General features: G+C 36.5%; 1 long non-coding RNA gene across 1 annotated transcript in view; it reads right to left on the bottom strand.

Annotated features, from left to right (window-relative positions):
• Positions 1-3,875: 3,875 nt before the first annotated feature.
• Positions 3,876-21,770, bottom strand: part of LOC139076697 (uncharacterized) — a 40,400-nt gene continuing 22,505 nt past the window's right edge. The window contains exon 2 of the long non-coding RNA XR_011528584.1: positions 3,876-4,276. This is a non-coding gene — a long non-coding RNA (uncharacterized lncRNA). The remainder of the gene's footprint in view (positions 4,277-21,770) is intronic.

Below are 21,770 nucleotides of genomic sequence, written 5' to 3'. Positions count from 1 at the left end.
AGACTCTATGTTTACTGACAACAAAAGCAAAAAAGTAGTATAGCTCTGACTATCACAGAGCAGAACTACATCCTTCTTTAGGTGATCAAAGCTGCATTATGATACTTAAGATCTAAAAGCAAAAGCAAGATAACTTAGTGTTATGGACTGAATCACACCCCCTCAAATTCCATATGTTGAAGCCCTAACTCCCAATGTGATTTAGAGATAGGGCCTTTAAAGGAATAATTAAGATTAAATGAGGTCATAATGATGAAACCCTAATCCAATAGGACCAGTACCCTTATAGAAGACGAAGAGGTACCAGGAGTGTGTGCACACAGGAGAAAGACCATGTGAGGACCCAGAGGGAAGGCAGCCATCTGTGAGCCAGGAAGAGAGTCCTGATCAGAAACCAACTCTGCCAGCACCTTGATCTAGGACTTTCAGCCTCAGGATTGTGAGAAAATGAATTTCGGTTGTTTAAGCCACTCAGTCTGTGGTCTTCTGTTATGGCAGCCCTAGCAGACTAATATATTTAGAGACAGCAATATGAGCAACCTGGGACATGAGTTCTCAGCATTTCAATACATTATATAGTAATATGTTTCAAATGGCAGATTACTGGGATTTTTTAATAAAAACTAAGGATAATACATTAAAAGGCCACCTATAGGAGGCAACCTTGCACAACGCTAAATATAATCTCATATAAGATTTTTGCTTGTCTAACTCAGTCTAAGGCTAGAACTTAGAGAAAAAGATAAAGGATACCAGAGAATAGCATCTAAATAGAGAAATAGGTAGATAATAGACGATAGATAGAGATTAGATAGATGAATGTATTTAAAAACGTAAATTTTCATTATCCAGCTTTGAAAATATAGAAATTTTGTTTCTATATAATTTAAAATATTTATTTAAATAATATTACATGATAATGCAATATTTTAATATTTTTAGTAGTATTAATAAAATTTTATCAACTTTTTAAGGAACTGCCAAACTGTTTTTCAAAGTGGCTGTACTATTTTAAATTCCCACCAGCTATATATGAGGGTTCCAATTTTTTATTCCACTCCTAGGACTATACCCAAGAAAAATGAAAACATACATCAGTGCAAAAACTTGTATATTAATGCTCATAAGAGTATTATTTGTAATAACCAAAAAATTGGGAATAACAAATTTCTATCAACTGAAAAATGGACAAATAAGATGTAAAATATCCATACGATGGAATATTATTTACAATCAAAAGGAATGAAGCACTGACACGTGCTACAACGTGAATGAACCTTGAAAACATTATGCTACCTGAAAGTAGCCAGACACAAAAGCCACTTATTATATTTGAAATGTCCAGAAAGAAATTCTGGGGACAGAAAGTAGATTAGTGGCTGCTTAGGGTTTGGACAGGGATAGGAGAAGAGTGAAAATTGACTGCTAATGGGACAGAGTTCCTTTCTGGGGAGGCAGGCAAGAAAGTCCTAAAATTGATTGTGATGATTGCACTACCCTGTAAATATACCAAAAAACCCACATTTTTATACACTTTCAAATGGGTGAATTGTACGTTGTGTGAATTATATCTCAATAAAGCTGTTAAAAAAATGCTAAAATACAATGTTATATAGAAAATCTAGAAAATTCACATTAAAAATTAGCTATAATTCCAGTAAGACACAAGTAATCTCTGTTTATATTTAGTCTCATTTTTGCAGACATTGATTTTTTTTTTTAGATTATAATATACAAAACATTTTTAGCTTTTTTTTTTCTTTTAGGAATATACCCAGAGGATTTCTGATACCATTGACCATTCTGCAGGAATTCATGGTGAATTCTTCAAAGACATGAAAGAGTCATCTAGAAGGGAAGAAATTCGTACCAGTTCTTCACGTTAAGAACTCCCCTTATTCTCTCTGCTCTCTGGGAATCTTGTTATTGAGGGCTATGATTATTAATTGAAGTGTTCCTTTGGATGCACTTGGTTAGAAAAAAGCTTGAGCACCACTAAAGAGGAATTATACAGCATGATTGTTTTGATCAGTCTATCCAGAGGTGAGCATGATTGCCTACCCAGGAATTTATTTGGATGTCCGGACAGATGACACAATGCACTCAACACTGAATATGAATAGAAAGTATTCAGAACTCACAATAAGCTGGGAATTCTCAGAAGGGGAGGGGCTCAAACAGAGGTTTGATAAAAAGTCAAGCCAAGGGTGGGGTTGAAAGGGTGGGGATACCTTAGGATTTCATTGCCATTAGGGAGTGGAATTGGGGGGTGGAATTCCCACGTGGGCGAGAGGCAGCACTATAAAGTTCCCTTGGCTGAAGAGACAAAGGGCCTGTGTTGACTTTCTTATCCCAGTTGCCCAGATACGGAGCAGACAGGGAAGAGTGATGGGGATCTAAAGGCTGTCAATGGTCAAACATCAAAAATGGTCAACTTCTTTGTTGTGCTGGCCAGACAACCTTTAGCAAATTTTCTTTTAATTGAGGTCATAATAGTGTATACCATTGTGAAATTTCAGTCGTGCATTATTATTTGACCGTCACCATATAAGTGCGCCCCTTCGCCACTTGTGCCCATCCCTTTCAGCCCTCTTCCCCTGGTAACCACTAAACTGTTTTTTAGTGACTATTTTTACCCACATGTGTAAAAATCAATGAAACCAGCCATGTAAATATTTCTATAATATTACTATGGCAGGTCTCCTTTTAAGACAGTCTGATTGAGTTAAGTATAAGATATATCCTTTAAGTAACTAGACAAAATAGGTTACTCTATAGGTCTACTGGTCATGAACCCAATAAAATTTGGAAGTCATCTACCTAAAGTAACAATTCTAGTTTCTGTGAAAGCAGCCTACAACCATACATGTGTATGTCCTGGGCTATAGCAAAATACTGACAGAATCGTAGAAAATTTTATTGCATGTGCCATTCATTCTATGGAGTCCAGCCCATAATTACTGTAGCCACTTCTAGCCCTGGTAACATGACAAATCATCACACACATGTCCTATATGTAACTATATTTAGGTGCCTGAGAGAAGAGATTGCAGTAGCAACTTCTCCTTATAGCTTAAGAAATGTCTGCCTATTACAACTTAGGGCAGAAGAAGTGGGCAGTACATATTTTGAATGATGCCAAGGTTTCCAGAAATTTTATCATTGATATTAAATTTTTTCTTTCTCTAAACACATTAGCCTGGCAAATGAAGCCCTCTGTGATGAAGACACAATTAATTTTAGCATCCTTGTACCTGATCCCCATCCTACTAAAACTCAGCCATGTTACACACAGGTATTTCCCATATGTGGCATGCTGTGACACCCATCAGTTAATTTTCTTATGGTGCTTTCTCTGCTTGAAATACCAGTTGTTCCCTTGTCCATGTGACAAACAACAATTGAAAACTCAGTTTGAATGTGTTACCTGAATATCGTTTCCTCCGAAGCCCTTCTTTATCACCCCAGTAACTTTGATAGTCCATAGTCCTTCCCTGTGTCCCTACTTGATGCTGTATCTATAGATTTTGCTTGTTTATATCTTTGATTTTCTCTTTCATGCTATGTGCTCCTACACTGTTGGGACTGTGTAGTTTCTACTTATGCCCAGTTTTTAGTACAATTACTTCTATTTATTAGCTGTTTGATATAAGGAAGGTGGAAAAGAAGGATGGAAGGAAGGAAGGAATGAACAAAGGAAGGAAGGAAGGAAGGCAAGGGAAGGAAAGAAGGAAGGATAGAAGTAAGGAAGGAAAGAAGAGTGGAAGGAAGGAAGACTGGAAAGAAGGAAGGGAGGAAGGGATTTTAACCTCAACAAAGGTTAAACATGATTCCCATTTTGATAAAAATAGAGCCTATCACTTTTCTAATATAAATTTACTCTTCTCTGCCAAATTTAATTCTTATTCTCAAGTCCATTCCACATCCAAGTGAAATAAACAAAGATGAACTCAAAAACTCTGTTGCTTGCCCCTTTTTTCTAAATTTCTGTCCTTCTCCCCCTCTGTCACCACAATCTTGCTAAAGGTCCCCAGGTCCCTTCAATAATCCACAGGTTCCTTGAGGTCCCCTGTGCCTTTCTAGGGATTGAGCTCTCTGTGGATTACATTTCTCTCTCTCTCTTCTTCATGTTTTTTTTTTTTTTCTTTTCCATCAATTAAAGCTTGTTCTTCTTCTGACATATATTTGAAGGGGTCATCTCTCAGCAGCCTGTCTTGGTGAGAAGTGTTCCGACGTTAATTGATTCACACAACATGCTGCCCTCTGGGTCATTTGCCTAGAACAAGGGAAAAGATTTTAAAGGTATAATCTCAGTGCCCTTAACCATGCAGTGGGAGATATTTTCCCAATTTAGAACTATTACCTGTATGAGATATATCCCATAATGCTGTTTACATATACAATAGTCTTGCAACAACAGCAACTATTTATTGAGTATGAACATATAATAATAATGAGTGTGAATAACTAAGTATGTTCATATATCAATAATAGCGATTATCTATTCTGTGTTAGCCACTGGGCTAAGTCCTTCATGCCTATTAACCCGTTTAAAGTTCACATCAATCGTGAAAGATAAGTACTCTTCATATAAGTATACTTCATACTTAGAGAAACCAAGCTCTGTAGAGATGAAATTGTTTGCTCCAACTCACGTAGCTGATAAGTGACAAAACTGCTATTTTAAAATTAGGGCCTTTCTGACTCTAAAGCCCAATACAATATTGCTGCCCTGGTCTTAAGGACTCCTTGGTCAACCCACCAGACAAGGGCAATGAACTCAATGTCAAGCCTCAGCGCTTGCAATATGTGATACCCTCAGAAAAATGCTGGCAATTCTATTTTCCCGAAGCAATAGTCTGAATTTGTTTGATTTCCCTCATGGCTTTTTTTTTCTTTTGGAGCAGGAAGTTTTGTTTACATTCTAGGCATTTCCTCCCATGTACCCTTCTGGCTGTGACATTAGTCTTGGTTGGCTGAACCTAATTTTATACAATTTGCTGCTGAGATGGTTGACCCTTTCAACTTATTTAAGGTCACTGATATAGCAAATTTTCATTGATCTACAGTTATGTAGCTCTTTTAAAAAAAAATTTTTTACAGCTACGTAAATTTTTTAGTTATGTAATATTTTTAAAAAAGAGAAAATTGCAAGTCTACTTCTAGAGAGCATTAAAAGTTCTATTCTCATGGGACCAAATTATTTATATATTTCTCATAAACATATTACTTATGATTCAGAGTAGTTTTAGCCATACTTTTAGTAGCAAAATTTTAGTAAATGATTTGTTGTCTATAATATTTGGCGCAAGTTGTTGGTTGCTTATTAATTTTCTAAGCTTTTTCGGTTGTTGCTGCTGTTTTTATCTGACTTTTACTTTGTTTTGATGTTTGTTTTTGGACAGGAATACCTAATTCTGAAGTTCATATGCATTTTTTTGCCTCAGGGTTATGTTTCACATTTTTAAAGGATTGGTTTTACCTGTTTATTCTTGTTTTTTCTACATTCTGCAAGCAAGGTCGCTATTTTGTCACTCCGGGGTATACGTATCTCTTTCCAAACTCCTTTGAGATTTCAGCTCTCTGACAGGAAGTGTACAATTGTTCCTACTTTCAGGTCAGATCCATTCTCCCTAAAGTGTGGGATTCTCTACTCTGACTTGCTCAGTGCCTTAGGCAGGGGCAGGGGGAAAGGAAAATGTGGAGTTCCTTGTTCAAAATGCAGCGGGAGAGGTGCTGCAGGGCCATGAAAGGTACTAGAAGGTAAAGTCTTTCCTCCGTTGACTGTCGATACATCATAGTGCTTTTTATTTGCCATTTAATTTTGCTCTAATTAAAGAAAAATCAAAAATTTAAATTATTAGCATGAATTTTATTGTTCTTCATATTGTGCAATGCCAGTTTTAAATGCAAATATAAGCACTTATCTCATATATGGAATTGCCAAAATTACACAATTTGTATTTCCTAGCTCATACATACGTATGTATTTCATTCTTAACAGAACAGTGGAAATGCTGCACAAAACTAGCTCAACTCGTTTTTATTTCACTTCTGGCTACACACATATTCGACTAACATTCTCCTTCTGCTTGCTGATGAGGAAGGACAAACTGAAAGGAAAAGGAACTGCGGGTTGCCCAATCCATTTCTTTTCTGTCCATGTCCTCATTTTTCAGCATGAGTGGTTGGCTGATGTAGGGAAGTAATATGAGTAAAAAGGATATGATAAGATGCCTTGCTCATTGATGCCACTCAGAACATTTTGCCTTCTTCCTGTGTTTAAAGGAAGTTCCGGTTTAAAAGGCATGTGTGGCCTCTGAAGGCTGTCAGTGCCTCCACTTACTCAAACACAGAGGGAACACACTTAATTTGTACTTTTGAGCCTTGCTGAACTACCCATGTATCGTGTGTTCACTGGAATTCTGTGCTCGCAGGGCACCATGTCCACTATATGCAAATGTGGCAAAAACATGCACGTTACATGTATTCCTTTTGCCTGGGTGTGTGCTCCATTGCCATACTTCATTGATAAAACACAAGATCAATGATAAGATTATTAAGAATTTCAAGATGGTGACAGCAGAGTGTTGAACCAAGTGCAGGGTCCTCCCAAGCGCCGGTGCAATGTGAATGCACAGGTTGACCTCCCAGGAAGCCAGCCCTGACACAATCCACCTAACCCCGGTGGCAAACTTCTACTGGTTGGTTCTGCATCTATAGCTGTTCTGAGCTTAACTGCATTTTGTTTAGTTTAGCTCTTGAAACTCTCTTTTGCAAGGTCACCTTTAAACCACATGACACCTTTGTGAAACTACAGAAAGGTACCTCCTTCTCTAGACAGACAGAGCCTCATGATAAGGCAAATGACTAACTCATTTCCCACGGAACACTATGGCTATGGACTCTTTTAAAGGATATTACTTGCACACTCACATGCATCAGCCTTAATATTTTTTCACTAACACTTATGGACTGTTAAAGCCAAGAAATAGCATAGGAAGCAGGTATTATTGCTGTGGCCCTGCCTCTAACCTCCTGAATCTTCTTTCACAGAGACTTTTCTTTGCTCTCCTGCCGCCCTGACCCCATAAGATATCTAGTTTCATTGTTCCTGGTCTTTGTGACTTGTAAACAATTAAGGTACCTCCAAATGCCGTTACTATCAGTTGATTAAACTGGCCTTGGAGCCTTCTAGAACTCAGCTACAACAATTCCTACCTCCTCAGCTGCCCATCATTATTGGCATAAAACCATTGTTGAAGATTTCTTGCACTTACTACTGATGATCTGCCTGAGTTCCTCTTGTTCTGGAACTTTCCTAGTGTTGTGGACACCCTCCCCCTGTCTGAGTTGGCGTAGTGGCTGCTGCTGCCTCAAATGCACTGCTGACACCAACTTCATTGGAATTTAGAATATGCCTGCCTCTGGGATATGTAGTCCTTACCTCAGTCAAATGAAAATTCAGAGACAAAATCATTTAGAAGAAGGAAGGAAAATTTTCCTCACAAAAATGGAAGAGAGTTAGACATTAAAAAGACAGGCTCACCAAATAAAGAACACAGCAAGCATTTAAAAGAAAAAAAACAAGGGGCCATCCAGGTGGTGCAGTGATTAAGTTTGCATGTTCTGCCCAAGGTTCACAGGTTGAGACTCTGAGTGTGGACCTAGCACGGCTTGTCAAGCTTGATGCTGTGGTGGCATCCCACATAAATTAAAAAATAGAAGACGATTGGTACAGGTGTCAGTGCCGCAACAGTCTTCCTCAAGCAAAAAGAGAAAGATTGTCAACAGATGTTAGCTCAGGGCCAATCTTCCTCAAAAGGAAAGAAAAGAAAATTTCCAAGGTTACTCAGTGTACATTATTGTGCTCATAGTGGAAAAACTACACATGACTGTCATATTCTGAAGGATCATGTCATATCTTCAGATGTCACCATAGCAAACATCAGGGACAAAGTTGTTTCTGTTAAAAAATGTTAGATTTTTAACATTGCAGAATAGTGAATTTATCCCTAAATAATTCAGCATTATCTTCTCAGAACAAAAGCATTCTTTTTTTTTAAGGTATGCTTTTTTTTCGGTGAGGAAGATTGGCCCTGAGCTCACTTCTGTTGCCAATCTTACTCTTTTTTTTTTTCCTCCCCAAAGCCCCAGTACATAGTTGTATATTCTACTTGTAAGTCATTCTAGTTCTTCTATGTGGGGTGCCGCCACAGCATGGCTCAGTGAGCAGTGCGTTGATCCATGCCCAGGATCCAAACCAGTGAAGCCTGGGACACCAAAGCAGAGTATGTGAACTTAACCACTTGGCATGGCATCAACCCACTCCCCCAAGAGCATTCTTTACATAACCATGATATCCTTTTAACACCCAAGGTATTTAACATTTATATCATAACATTGTATAACGTTCAGTCCATATTCAAATGTACCCAGTTGTCTCCAAAATGTTCTTTTATAAAAATTCAGAATCCAATCGAAATCACATATTGTGTGGTTTTCATGTCTGTTTAATCTCCTTGAAGGAAGGAGCTGTATCTAGAACAGTCCCACTAACTTTTTCTTTGTTCCTGTTTTCTAATTCATGATGTTGATATTTTGAAGAAACCAAGCTAGTTGGTGTTTTTTAGAATCTTCTATTGATGGACTATTAATATCCTAGTACCAAATTGTTAAGTTATACAGGTTGTACAATTTGTTTTAATATTGGGTGTTAATTAGTTCTCTTGTGCAATTTCTCTCATTTTTCAGTTTTCTTATCTCTTCTTGGATATTTACTTTTCTATATTAACTTTAGAATCTAATTTTCTACCTTTAGTAAAAAAAGAAATCTTGTTGGAATTTTTATTGAGATCAAATTAATGTTATGTATTGACTTGGGAAAATTGGAATACAAGTGTTAACCTAAAAATAAAGAGTCAAAGTGAGAGGCATTTATTTTGGGATGACAGAATTGCAAGTTGGGGAGCACAGATTGAAGTAGAAACCCAAATAGTGTCCTGCCAGTGAGTAAAAGTCAGGGGCTTTTTTTAAGGCACAGAAGCGAGATTTGTATTACAAAGAATGTTAATTGGGGTTGGTGGCAGAAAGCTAATCTTGGTTAAATGTAATTGATTGCTAAGGCTAGCTAGCGGGAGGCAAAAGTCCATCACTGTGACGAATTGCAATGTTCTCTGAATATTTGTGTCTCGACTCAGTTCAAAAGTTCACGTTCTGCCTGATGAGGACGTGCAGAAGACCCATTTCCTTAATGGTTTCTCAGTTCCATTTTAAATCCCTTAGACATAAGTGACTCCATTTTGTTTCACATTCACACAAGCCAGGCTCTTAATCATAAAAGCAGTATTAGAAGACCTCTTAATGTTTCAAAGAGGTGGAACTTTTCCCCAGAATTCACACTTTTACTGATAACTTTAAAGAAGCCAATGCTAAACAAGATATTAATTTTAAAAAAATTTTTTTATCACTAAACATAGGAAAGTAGAGAGAATTGTATAATGAATGACCTAGAACCCATCACTCAGCTTCAACAATGATCAGCAATGATTTCTTTTCTCCTCTACCCACAGTCTGTATTCCCTGGGACCAGGCTATTTTACCACATGGTGTTTTTTTCCATATGTGCTATAGACGTGTAATCTAGCTTTGCTAAAATACCATTATCTCTTCAAAGATCTTCAAAGTTTTACTCTTCTTAATTTAAATCATGGCTGTAGTAGTCAAAACTAAAAGTGAAAACCAGTGCATTCAATTAAGCTGAAAAGTAATTGATTCACTGAATAGACAATCCTTTCCACATAGTAAACTAGAATGACCAGGTATTCAGATAGATTATATAGATAATTTCTTGTTTCAAATATTTTCTGAGATAAAATAAAATATAAACTATAAATGGAGGTCATATTAGGAGCATTCCATGGATATGACCACATTTTGCCTAGGGAAATGTCTTTTAACAGTGGGATGCTGATAGTACAGCATAGGTATTTTTAAGAAAGCCAGTGGCATCTATCTGAATTTTTGCATTTAATCCAACACTAGTTGTCTTATCACTTATACTGAATTCATGGTGCTTATTGTTCTCAGAACAAAGTAAAACTAACCCATATCTCTTATGGCCTCTACTTACCTTTCCAGTCTATCTCATGTTGTGGCCTCCCTATACTCCGTGATCCAGCTGTTCTGAACTGCCCATCATTCTCCAAATGTGTTGGTCTCTCTCTGCCTCTAGGTTTTTAAGTGTACCTTATTCTTCTCACTCTTCCTGCTTTCCTCCACTTATCTCATATAATTTGACTAGTGCCTCACACAAAGGTCTAGATCGATATCACGCCTCCTGGAAACCATCCCTGACCCCCAAATTCCGATTTAGTACATTTTAAGAGTACTTATGTGATATATATTTACACGTTTTACTCTTCTTCCAAGACCATGAGCTTTTTGAAGGAAAGAGCTGCGTCTCAGTCATCTTTTTTATTTGCATCTTCTAAATAAATTCTCCTTATAAAATAGAGCTTATAAAGCTGTGTGAATGAACACTATCAGGAAAACATTTTCTCTACACAGAAATATAATCCACTGATTCATGGAATCTCAGTTGTAGCTCTTTGTCTGCCAAGAATGGATCACATGACGTACAAGTCATTTCTCTCTCTCTGTGTTTTCGGTAGCTCTAAAATGAGAATCCTAATATCAGTCAGGCATAACCTACAAAATTACTGTGAGATCTGGATGCATTAAAAAATACAAATGTAAGAAATTTTGGAAAAGAGGAAAGGGAATGGTATTAACCTCATCCTGGGACCTCTGAACCATTATATTACAAGGAACAGGCACAGTGCCTGCCATATGTAAGTGTTCAATACGTGTTAGTTCATGTCTCTCATATATCACCTCACAGCTAGTGTATTTGGAGAGGGATACATTGAACCTGTAATTATTGCAATGTGTCTAAAAAGCTCTGCTACAATGAGCACCTTTTATATGAAGGCTTTTTAAGGGTAAACTTTAAGAGGTATCTCCTTAACATAAATTAGCACAAACAAGCAGCATTAAGTTTCAGAGATTTTTGAATAATTATCTAGTACACCTATACACATGCAAATCATTGGGGGGGGGAGCAGTATTTTTTTTTTCTTTTGGCTTGGCATGTTTCTTTTGGAAAGGCAAAATATTTTACGACTGTAGGTTTACTCTGTAGCTGGCAGAACTAGTGGAACATTATCATGCTTGATGAAACACTACTTCTCCTGCTCAAACAAATGTATATCAAAATGAAAGTAAGTGAAGAGATTGCTGCTTTTTAGATTAGTGTCTATTATCAATAAGCAGAGATTTCAAGTACTCTAGCTAATGCGATTTCTTTGCCATTAAGGAAAATTTATTGTTCTATTGTATGAATAGTTGTCAAATCTTTATACAATGAGTCAGATAATCCTTTGCACAATATTTAGTACCTCTGTAAAAAATGAGATTTGAAATGTATTGAACAAGGGACTGGCTTTTAACATTTCTTCTCAGATAAAATGCTTGCTGCTTGAACATTTGATACAGATATAATCAGATAATATTTGCATGTGGCAGAGCGCCCAGTAGCTATTTACATGTGGCTGCCATCTTGTCGATTAATCACACATGATCCACATGAATTAAGGAATCTAATATGACCAAATTGGTCATGTCACCATTACTCCAAATTCAAAACAGGCCCAACATGTCAAAGCATGCAATTCTGGATTTGATTACACACAAGGTTTTCTAGCAGTGAGTGAGATCAATAGGATGTACTAGTGTGTCTGTGGGGTGGTGGAGTCAGGGTGGGGGAAACACAGAGGAGCAATAGAAGTGCAACAAAGCAGACCATGACAGCATCTTCTGTTTACTCCTTGGTAAGAATGTCCCAGGTGGGGCCAGCCCGGTGGTACAGCGGTTAAGAGCACACGTTCTACCTCGGCGGCCCAGGGTTAGCCCATTCAGATCCCGGATGTGGAGATGGCACCGCTTGGCAAGCCATGGTGTGGCAGGCGTCCCACATATACAGTAGAGGAAGATGGGCATGGATGTTAGCTCAGGACCAGGCTTCCTCAGCAAAAGGAAGAGGATTGGCAGATGTTAGCTCAGGGCTAATCTTCCTCAAAAAAGAAAAAAAAAAAAAAAAGAATGGTTCAGGCTAGGGAGGCTGGGGTCAGAGACATCATGAATGAGTGACAAGATTGTTGTCTCAGAAGGCTGGCTAGGAAGTAAGGACTAGATGATGCAGAAATCCTAGCAAACAGGATCTGTCACAGAGTTGAATTTTTGGGTCAAACTTCTGGGTCACCAGAAGGGTTAGCAAGAGCAAGAAAAATCACAGTCTTATAGGAAATCTACACAGCTTCATACCATGGTATGCATCCACGAAGGGAAAACACAAATTTGGGAGCCAATTAGAAAACCTAAGAACAAGACTGGAGCTTCATACATCTCAAGGTAGAAAATCAAAATATAAAATTGAAGTTAGAACAAAGACAAAAATTGACTCGATGTTTCAAAACATGAACTATGGACAATGACTTCTTAAATTGTCCTTGACCAGAAAAAGGATTTTCCCAGGGACTTGGGTTTAGATAAATAAATCTAGATGTAAGATTTAGAGAAATATAGGGAACCAGGCAAGACATGCACAATGCTGAAGATACACTATCAAACGTTTTCTGATAAATATGCAATATTTGCTGATTTCTGTAGTGTAAATATGCCCATCATGGCTGATTTCAAGCTACTAACATGTTATCAACTTGCTTACAAAATTCCTGAAAATATTAGGATTTTCTTGTGAGCCAATGAAAACTCATTCCAACATACCACTCTTATCACGGATAAGTCTATCTTAGACGAAATTTATCAAACAATTGATTGAACTTTTTAAAAATAAAATTATCAATTATTTTTAATCAATGTTTATTTTAAAATTTTTTATCATTTAAAAAATATTTGCTGAGTACCTTCTATGTACCACTGCTTGTATTGTCCATCTCACAACGTTGCATCCAATGGAGCATTTATTCTGGAAGTTCATGGAATGTATTGTATATAGGACATAAACAATCCCTGAATTATTTTAAATTAGATATCTAATAATTCAATCAGAAGATTCTTGTACTTAACCTATTTTGAGAGATTAAACACAGCCACAAATTCTTTGCTATTCCTTCCTCTGAAAGTAGAATCTAATTCTATTCTCCTTGTACCTGCGCTGGTACAAGTTGCTTGACCTAACTCAGGGCCCAATATGTCATAAGCATTCACTAAATCACTGGTGAATATATCAGGTTTTCTTTACTTGTGTCCCTAATAACATGCAACTGGTCTCCAAATAATATGCAATGGTTCATAAGGTTATTTTGTATATTTTTATATGTGCATTTTTTCACATAAAGAAGCAATCATTTTTATCATACTTTCAAATTGGAATAAATTAAAAATAAAGTTTTCTCTTTATCTCCTCTTCTCTCCTCCAGAGCATAAAAGCTATAAGTAGTCTTCCATTTTCTAAATTCTCAAAGCATTGTATTTAATTGTAGCCTCACAGTTTTAGAGTTGCATAGTTGTGTAGTCATGTCTTTTTTTCTCCAGGGTCATCTTACTTCCTGGAGAGCAGCTGCCATGTCCGATTGCCTGTGGGATCTCAATCCTCAGCATTTATTAGCGAACTGGTACACGGTGTATACTCAGTATCCTTGTCAAATTGTTTAATACTTCAAGTTTTACTACATTCCAATTTTTTTTTTTGAGGAAGATTAGCCCTGAGCTAACATCTGCCACCAATCTCCCTCTTTTTGCAGAGAAGACTGGCCCTGAGCTAACATCTGTGCCCCTCTTCCTTTACTTTATTTATGGGACACCTGCCACAGCGTGGCTTGACAAGCAGTGCATAGGTCCGCACTTGGATCCAAACCAGTGAATCCCGGGTCACTGAAGTGGCGCATGCAAACTTAACCTCTGTGCCACTGGGCAGGCCCCAACATTCCAGTTTTTAACGAATAAAACATAAAATACAGAATGAGTAAATATGGTTCTGTCTAGTACACATGCATTCTTTTCTTAGAATTTCCACTGCCTCAAAGTATATTGATGTTGGTGGTGGTCTTTACATTCTGCTTTACGTTCTAATATTGACATATCTAAGATGTAAACTACTATCAAATTAATATAACGTTGTGAAGATAAATTACTTAAGGAAGTTGCATAAGAGAAATTTACTGGGATCAAATTGAAAATTATGACAAAGTGATAAGTGAACTTATTTGCATAGATTTGGGCCAAGGATTCAGTGAGAATTTGTTACAGTGGAGACCCTATCCTAACACTCATATGATCAAATTGACTTTAATAAAAAAATACAGGTCACCACCAGCAAGAGGAAAGCTATAGTCTTCAGTCTTTTTTTTTTTTTTTGAGGAAGATTAGCCCTGAGCTAACTACTGCCAGTCCTCCTCTTTTTAGCTGAGGAAGCCTGGCCCTGAGCTAACATCGTGCCCATCTTCCTCTACTTCATACATGGGACACCTACCACAGCATGGCGTGCCAAGCAGTGCCATGTCCACACCCGGGATCCAGGCCAGTGAACCCCGGGCCGCTGAGAAGTGGAATGTGGGAACTTAACTGCTTCGCCACCGGGCCGGCCCCTTTCAGTCTTTCTGTGGCTCCACACACCGTCACTGCTAATGTCATTGAACTTTTGGTTACAGATTAATGTAACCTCTCATTCAGCAAAGTACCTTCATGTTATAAATCAGGATATTATTTAAAGTCTTATTTTTCATATTGGTCATTTTCATACAGCTCTTCCAACCTCAGCCAAAGAGAAAAATTAATATCTATATATCGTACATGACATTTTCCCTGAAGAGGTGATGATGGAAGAGAGGGGTATAAAAGAACACCTCATCTTACAATTCTGTGCTTATTTTGTGAAAGGTTAGAGCCACTTTTAGATCCTTAAGCCCTAGATTTCAATTTTAATTTAAGCATTCTTTGCCAGTGACCTTTCCCTTTTATTGCAAAAAGACAGTGTTCAGTTTGACACTTTTGTTCTTCAAAATCTACCCGCTTCCTTGACTTTTAAGTTAGAACTGAGAGAGCCTATCAGAGGCTGTCATACGGCAGGAATTTTTTTTTCTTTCAGGCTTTTGAGTTGTCTTTATTGGAGCAGGCATGATTCAGCCTAAAGCAAAAAAGTCTTAAGAGCAGTCTTTAAAGGAGCTGGATTGTCAATGGAGAGAAAACAGGAAAAACCACCTTTTCAGTGATGTAGTGTCTACAGCCTCTCACTCCCTACTCATTTCAAAGCCTGTCAGGTACCAGGAGCTTGTTAAATTTATAAGCTGATAAAAATTGATGTTAATTTTAATTAACCCACGTTAATTTTCCTAAGTAGTGGAGGTAAGTGACAAATTATTCAGTAATAGTTACAGCATATATATTCCGTTCATTTTTTCCAAGGTATTGGGAAATTCTAGCAATTCAATGATATACACCATTAGTTCTGACGTCAACTGGTTGGAAAATATGAGCCCTTCAATGCAACTACTACTATAATACCTATTTAAAACCTCTTCTAATGATGACAATTAAATATATCATAGTTTGGCAGTATGGAGATTTCTCAAAAAGTTAAAAATAGAAATATCATATGACTCAGCTATCCCAGTACTGGATATTTATCCAAAGAACTTGAAATCAACAATTCAAAGAGACTTATGTACCCCTATGTTCATTGCAGCATCATTGACTATAGCAAAGGCATGGAAGTAATTCAAGTGCCCAACAACTGACGAGAGGATAAAGATGATGTGGTATATATACAGAATGAAATGCTACTCAGCCATAATAAAAGACAAAATCTTCCCATTTGCAACAACATGGATAGACCTTGAGGGAATTATGTTAAGTGAAATAAGCCAGACAAAGAAAGACAAGCACCATAGGATTTCACTCATATGTGGAAGATAAACAAACACATGAATATAGAGAACAGATGAGTGGTTACCAGAGGGGAAGGAAGTTGGAGAGTGGGCATAAGGGGTAAAGGGGCACATACATATGGTGACTGGCAAATAATAATGTACAACTGAAATTTCACAGTGTTGGAAACAGTTATGACCTCAATAAAATAAAATATTTAGATATATATCACATGTATATATATATATATATATATACATGTGATATATATATATCATACTTTGGGTTGTTATAATGTGTTTGGCAAAGGCCTTGTATAAAATACCATGAAATTTTTAAAAATTTGAAAGTTTTATCAACATTATTAACATTTGTTTATTGAGTAAAAAAATGAGGCAGGATTGTATTAATCAAAACAGACACACAACAAACATGAGAGACACGGCAGCTGTCTTTAAAGAGAAGAAGTAACAAAGGCCACATGCATCGATGTCAAAATAATCTAGTTAAAAATGGAAAAATAAATAATCACCCAGAAATTTGTTCATCTAAACCAATCATGTTCCCAATTGACTTAGTTTTGTTTAATTTGGGAGAAAGATGTTTGGGCAACACTATTTTATTCAATGGAAAATATTTTCTTATAGCTCCAAAAAAATCTGCTAAGCATCTTCCCTGTACTAATGGTTGTCTAGTACTCAGTAAACATTCTTCCTCTCTCTCTTCCTCTCCTTTTCCTGTCTCCCTTTAACAAATATTCTGTTAGCACCAAATTTGTCCCAGGTATTATGTTAGACACCTGGGATTTAAAGTATGGTACCTGGCCTTATGGAGCTAATAACAAGTTAAGATGGGCTGGGGAAATTTCTTTGAAGATAAAACACACTTGTTTGATGAAAATAATTATTTATATAGTAAACCTCATTATAAGGATTTTAAATGGGATGATAGGTGAAGTGATGGAGTCTGCATGTAGAATTGGGGTAGGCTCTATAAAGATTTCCTCACTATTGTGTTCTAAGAGATCTATTGGAAGGTTCTGTCTCACCAGGGTTATTTCTCACTGGGACGTAGCTAAGTTGTTATCCCTGCCCATCTCCTGCCCCTGCTACACATACACAAACACCACAATCACCTACAACATGCTTCTCCCCTTCAGCAATTCAAATACAACCCATCTTTAAAGGTGCAGTTGAAGTTATGTTAAGACTCAGGATGGGACATAATCTTCAATTGCCTGATTGCCTTTGAGTCTCATATTTTTACGGGGCTCCTGTATATATAAAATTAAATTTGTTTTTCTCCTGTTAATCTGTCTTATGTCCATTTAATTATTAGACTAGCCAACCAACCAAGAAAGGAAGAAGCGAAAGGTTTTCCTCTCCAAAAAGCTCTGTGGATTCTCTTCTCTTAGCAGGAAATTTAGCAGTGAACTATGTACAACTAGGTTGAGTCTTTTCCCTGAGACTTTGACAGTTGCTCAATAATCCTTACCCTTTTCTTCCATATCCCCAATCCTTATCCCACATGTTTATATTCTATTATAGGCTGTCAGTAATAATGTTTCTAATGAATTAAAGAGTGCTACATACTTTCCTGTGCATGAGAAGATATACAAAGAAAAAGGACTGAAACAACGCTAGTTGTCGTATTACCAACCAAGTGTATGGTCTTAGTTTTTTGTAACTTAATGCTTTAAAAACATTTTAGCAGAATTCATTCTCAGTGATAATGGAGCTCAGTCTGGATTTAATAGGATTCTACCAACGTAAAATGTTAAAGAACGGCCTCAAAGAAAGGTGACTCATACACAGAAAATACTGTTTGTGTATAGTCATTAGACATCCCAGGTGCACACTGGTTTGCCGGAGGAAACTGAAAATGTCCCCTTTATGATGTATTTTCCATTTTTAATTTGGGCTTTTAATCGTTCTCTTTCTGAAGTACAAGGAAGAAAGACTTCGAAGGGTTTTTAAAAGGAGGAAAAAGTTGACTTCCGGTCTCTTTCTCTCCCAAAGTTGCAAGTCTTTTAATGATCTTGTTTTAAAGTATATGCACATTTATCCCTCCAAGAAAAACCACGACATGCTTTGATTTGATGTCCTTCCTGCAGCTATTCACTTCCTTAAGGAGAAAGTAAAAAAGGTTTTTTGGACTTGAAAGATTTGGATTTAGGGGGTCGGTTTATTATAGTGCCTTTATCTCCCCCTTTCCTTCTGCCTGCACTGAGCACAAAGAAATTTCCTTAGAACTTTAAGAGGAAAATGACATTTCCCCTGGGTTGTCCTTGAGTGAACAGCTGCAGACTTCAGATTTTTAAGATAACTCACGCAGCAGCACATGTGAGGAAACAGGTCCTGCCCTCACTTAAAAGTTCAAAGACTATGGTAGAAAAATGTGCCCATAACAAGTGGCTTCTGAAGAGGCTGAACCTGTACCAAGTTGACAAGGTTAAAGGTTGGCAAATATTAGGAGGTTAGGGTGAAAAGACTCAATAAAGACCTCTCATAAAAGTTGGCCAAAAGAGAGATGATCTAGATAAGGTCAAAGAACAGAAGAGTTGATCAGCAGGAAACACACACAGTGGTCACAAATCAAAGCAGAGAGAGGAATTGCTGAATGAGATGTCAGTTGATTTTTTCTCCCTCAAAACGTTAAAAATGTAGGTATATAAATCAAAATAAAAAGTATTTTTAAAGACATATAACAATTATCTACATGAGTTCAATCTGTATATGATTCCGGATTGGTTTCCTCTAGGAGAAGCCACCAGGGACACTCAGCATCTTTAACCTGGGATCCAGATCTCAGAGCTGCCTTATAAGTGGGGCTCTCTCATCGTTACTTTTCTTTACATACTTGGACAATATAACGACTGAAACATATAAAGTGGACCTAACTCATCAAATTTCACTGTGCCATATAATAACATATTTTTAGTTTCATAAAAGAGTTGTTCATTTTTCACAGCCCTCCAGGGCACGCTAATTACTTCACCATGTTGCTGTAAACTATAATGAAACAAACATATTTTTAATCCTCCTCCCACATTAGAGAAACTAAGCCTTGAAGAGCATTGAGGGAGTCCCAAAATTGTTCTTCAAATAGCCTCTAAATGATCTCTCTAAAAATACAGACCTATCACATCATTGTTAATAATATCTTCTGTCTTCATTTTCCTCGTAAGGATTATGAGAAGTGATCGATCTGAAACCTCCAGTAAAATGCCAGGCACAAGGCAGTGTTCAAGAAATACTGATCCTTCTCCTTCTCTTGAAAGACAATATACAGACCAGGTCAAGTGGAAATCCTACTTGTCACAATACCCAGAAATGATCCAAAAAATGTAACAAATTTATTTTAAAATCACAGCTGAATTTTTAAGGAAGTAAGGAAAAGCAGAAAGAAGGAATCAAAAACAGAATGAGAAATGTGAACTGGTACTGGGAGTGTAATGGGGTGGCAGTGAGGATTTTCTATTGGGGAAAAAAATAAGAACTGTGGTTTAATGGTCACCCAGAGAGAGGAGATGAGGCCTTTGGTTTAGAAGAGCCAAGGAGCAGGATTCCAAACCATATAAAGCTGGGACTCTGAAAGAACTACATGTTCATAGCAAATGTGGCCTAAAAATAAATCTTTATCTTGACACAAAAAGATGACCAAGAAGCTTGGCTCCCTTGTCCTGACTCTCACTTGAAAAAAGTCTCTCTTGATAAAACTAAAAATTAATGTTATGTTAATTAAAAATTCAATAGAGAATACAACAGCGTAATAGACACAGAGGAAGAAACAAATGGAGCCAAGGATAGATTTGACTAAATTATCCAGAATCCAGTACAGACAGATAAGGGAATAAAACATGTGAATAGAGTTTGCGATAAAGAACACAGAATACATTTCTCCAACATCTGTCCAGTAGGAGTTGCTAAAGAAATAGATAGAATGAATGGAGAAAGAATAAATATTTAAGGTGAAAATAAATGAAAATTTTTCAGAATGGAGGAAACGGGGAAATCCATAGATTTGGAAATCACAATGAGTAACAAATAGGTTAGATATAATAAATCTAACTTTAAGCACATAGACAAGTGAATCCAGAACTCAAAGGAAGAGCTTAGAGGCAAAGAGAAAGAAAAGACTAATTACCTACAAAACAATAAAAATTAGGCTACAATAAACTTCTCTGAGTAGGGAGAAGATAGAGCAATAATGTATTTAATGTTCTGAGAAAAAGTAAATAGTAACCCAGAATTCTACACCCCAGTAAATAATCACTTAAGATTGAGTGTGGAATAATGATTTTTAAACACATAGTAACTGAGCACCTCTGCCAACAGATTCTCAAGGAAATATCTTCTAAAAGAAATAACTTCCCAGAGAAAAGGAGAATTGGAACACAGAAAGAAGTAAAGAGATATTTGGAAGAATGGGGAGCAAATGAATTATTAAATGTATAGATTCATTAAAAATTTAACCAGTAATAACTAAAAATAATTGTTTAAAAAATAAGGTAAGTAAAATACTGTGTAGTAAAGATGTTAGAACTAATATCAGCAATGAAAAATTCTGCATGCTTATAGTCAGAGCACAGCTTAAACAATTAACATGAATATTATAATCATCTTAATGGCAATATTTTTGGGTGAAAAATGTAACTGATTCAAGAAGAAAGTGAAACCCTGACTAGTTCTATAACAATTATAGGATTGAATGAATCAGTAGTAAATTCTACACGTTAGACCCACATACCACACAAAGGCCAAATAAAGACTTAAATTCTACAAAAGAATTCAAGGACAAGATTATTCGATCTTATTTTAGTTCTTTCAGAGAATACAAATTAAAGGAATTTTCCTTTATTTATTTCAAAATTTAAGTATAATCTGATACTAACATCAAATAGATTACGAGAAAGAAAAATTATAGGCACATCTTTTAAACCTGAATGAAAAAACACTAAATAAAATAATAGCAAAGCAAATTCAATATATATACAAAATATATAAAAATCAGACTATGTTTCTCAAAGAATACAAGAATGTTTTAACATAAAACATTAAGTTATGCAATTTCTCTCATTAACATATTAAATGTCAAAACTAGCACCTTAAGAGATACAAATATTAGTATAATTCAACACTGATTAATGAAAAATCTTAGCAATTCGGTAAAGAAAGAAGTTTACTTAAAATAAGCCCTACAATAAACATTATATTTAATGGTGAAATATGAGAATTCCACTTTAAATCACTTTTAAAATCCTATTTTAACAAACGACTCTTTGAGGCACAGAAAAAAAGAAAAATATTGTCTCATTATTTAGAGTCATGTGATTATCTGCCTAGAAAATTCAAGAGAAGTGATTGATGGGGTTCAGGACTGGCTATCCCTAAATATCGCACCTTGGTAAATTGAATATTTTAAGCTGAAGGAGTTTGAGAAAATGGCAGAAGCAGGAAGGTCACTCTCCCCGCCCTACCTACTCCCCTAAAATAAGTCATTAAACCCTCAGGTGAGAGACGCCCTTTCTATACCCAGAGGAAGGGAGCATTCTTATTTCTGAAGATAAAGTGATGCCAAATAGAATTAGAACAAACAGATCTTACTAAGTTTCCTCCAGTTTCCTATGCTTACCTCATACTCTTTGACCTATCATATTTCTACACGACTATCCATTCTTTATCAAACCTAGCAGAAAAATACTCAGGTTTAACTGTTTCTTTGGGCCTTCATTTCCTTATGAAGGCTCCTACGTCTGGAAAAACTTTAATTAAATAAATTTATATTCATTTCTCCTGTTAAATTTTGTCAGTTTCATTTCC

Source organism: Equus przewalskii, chromosome 17 (genome assembly GCF_037783145.1).
Source record: "Equus przewalskii isolate Varuska chromosome 17, EquPr2, whole genome shotgun sequence".
NCBI classification, from domain to species: domain Eukaryota; kingdom Metazoa; phylum Chordata; class Mammalia; order Perissodactyla; family Equidae; genus Equus; species Equus przewalskii.
Note: the sequence above shows the minus strand (reverse complement) of the source record. Positions and strands in the feature narration are given on the sequence as shown.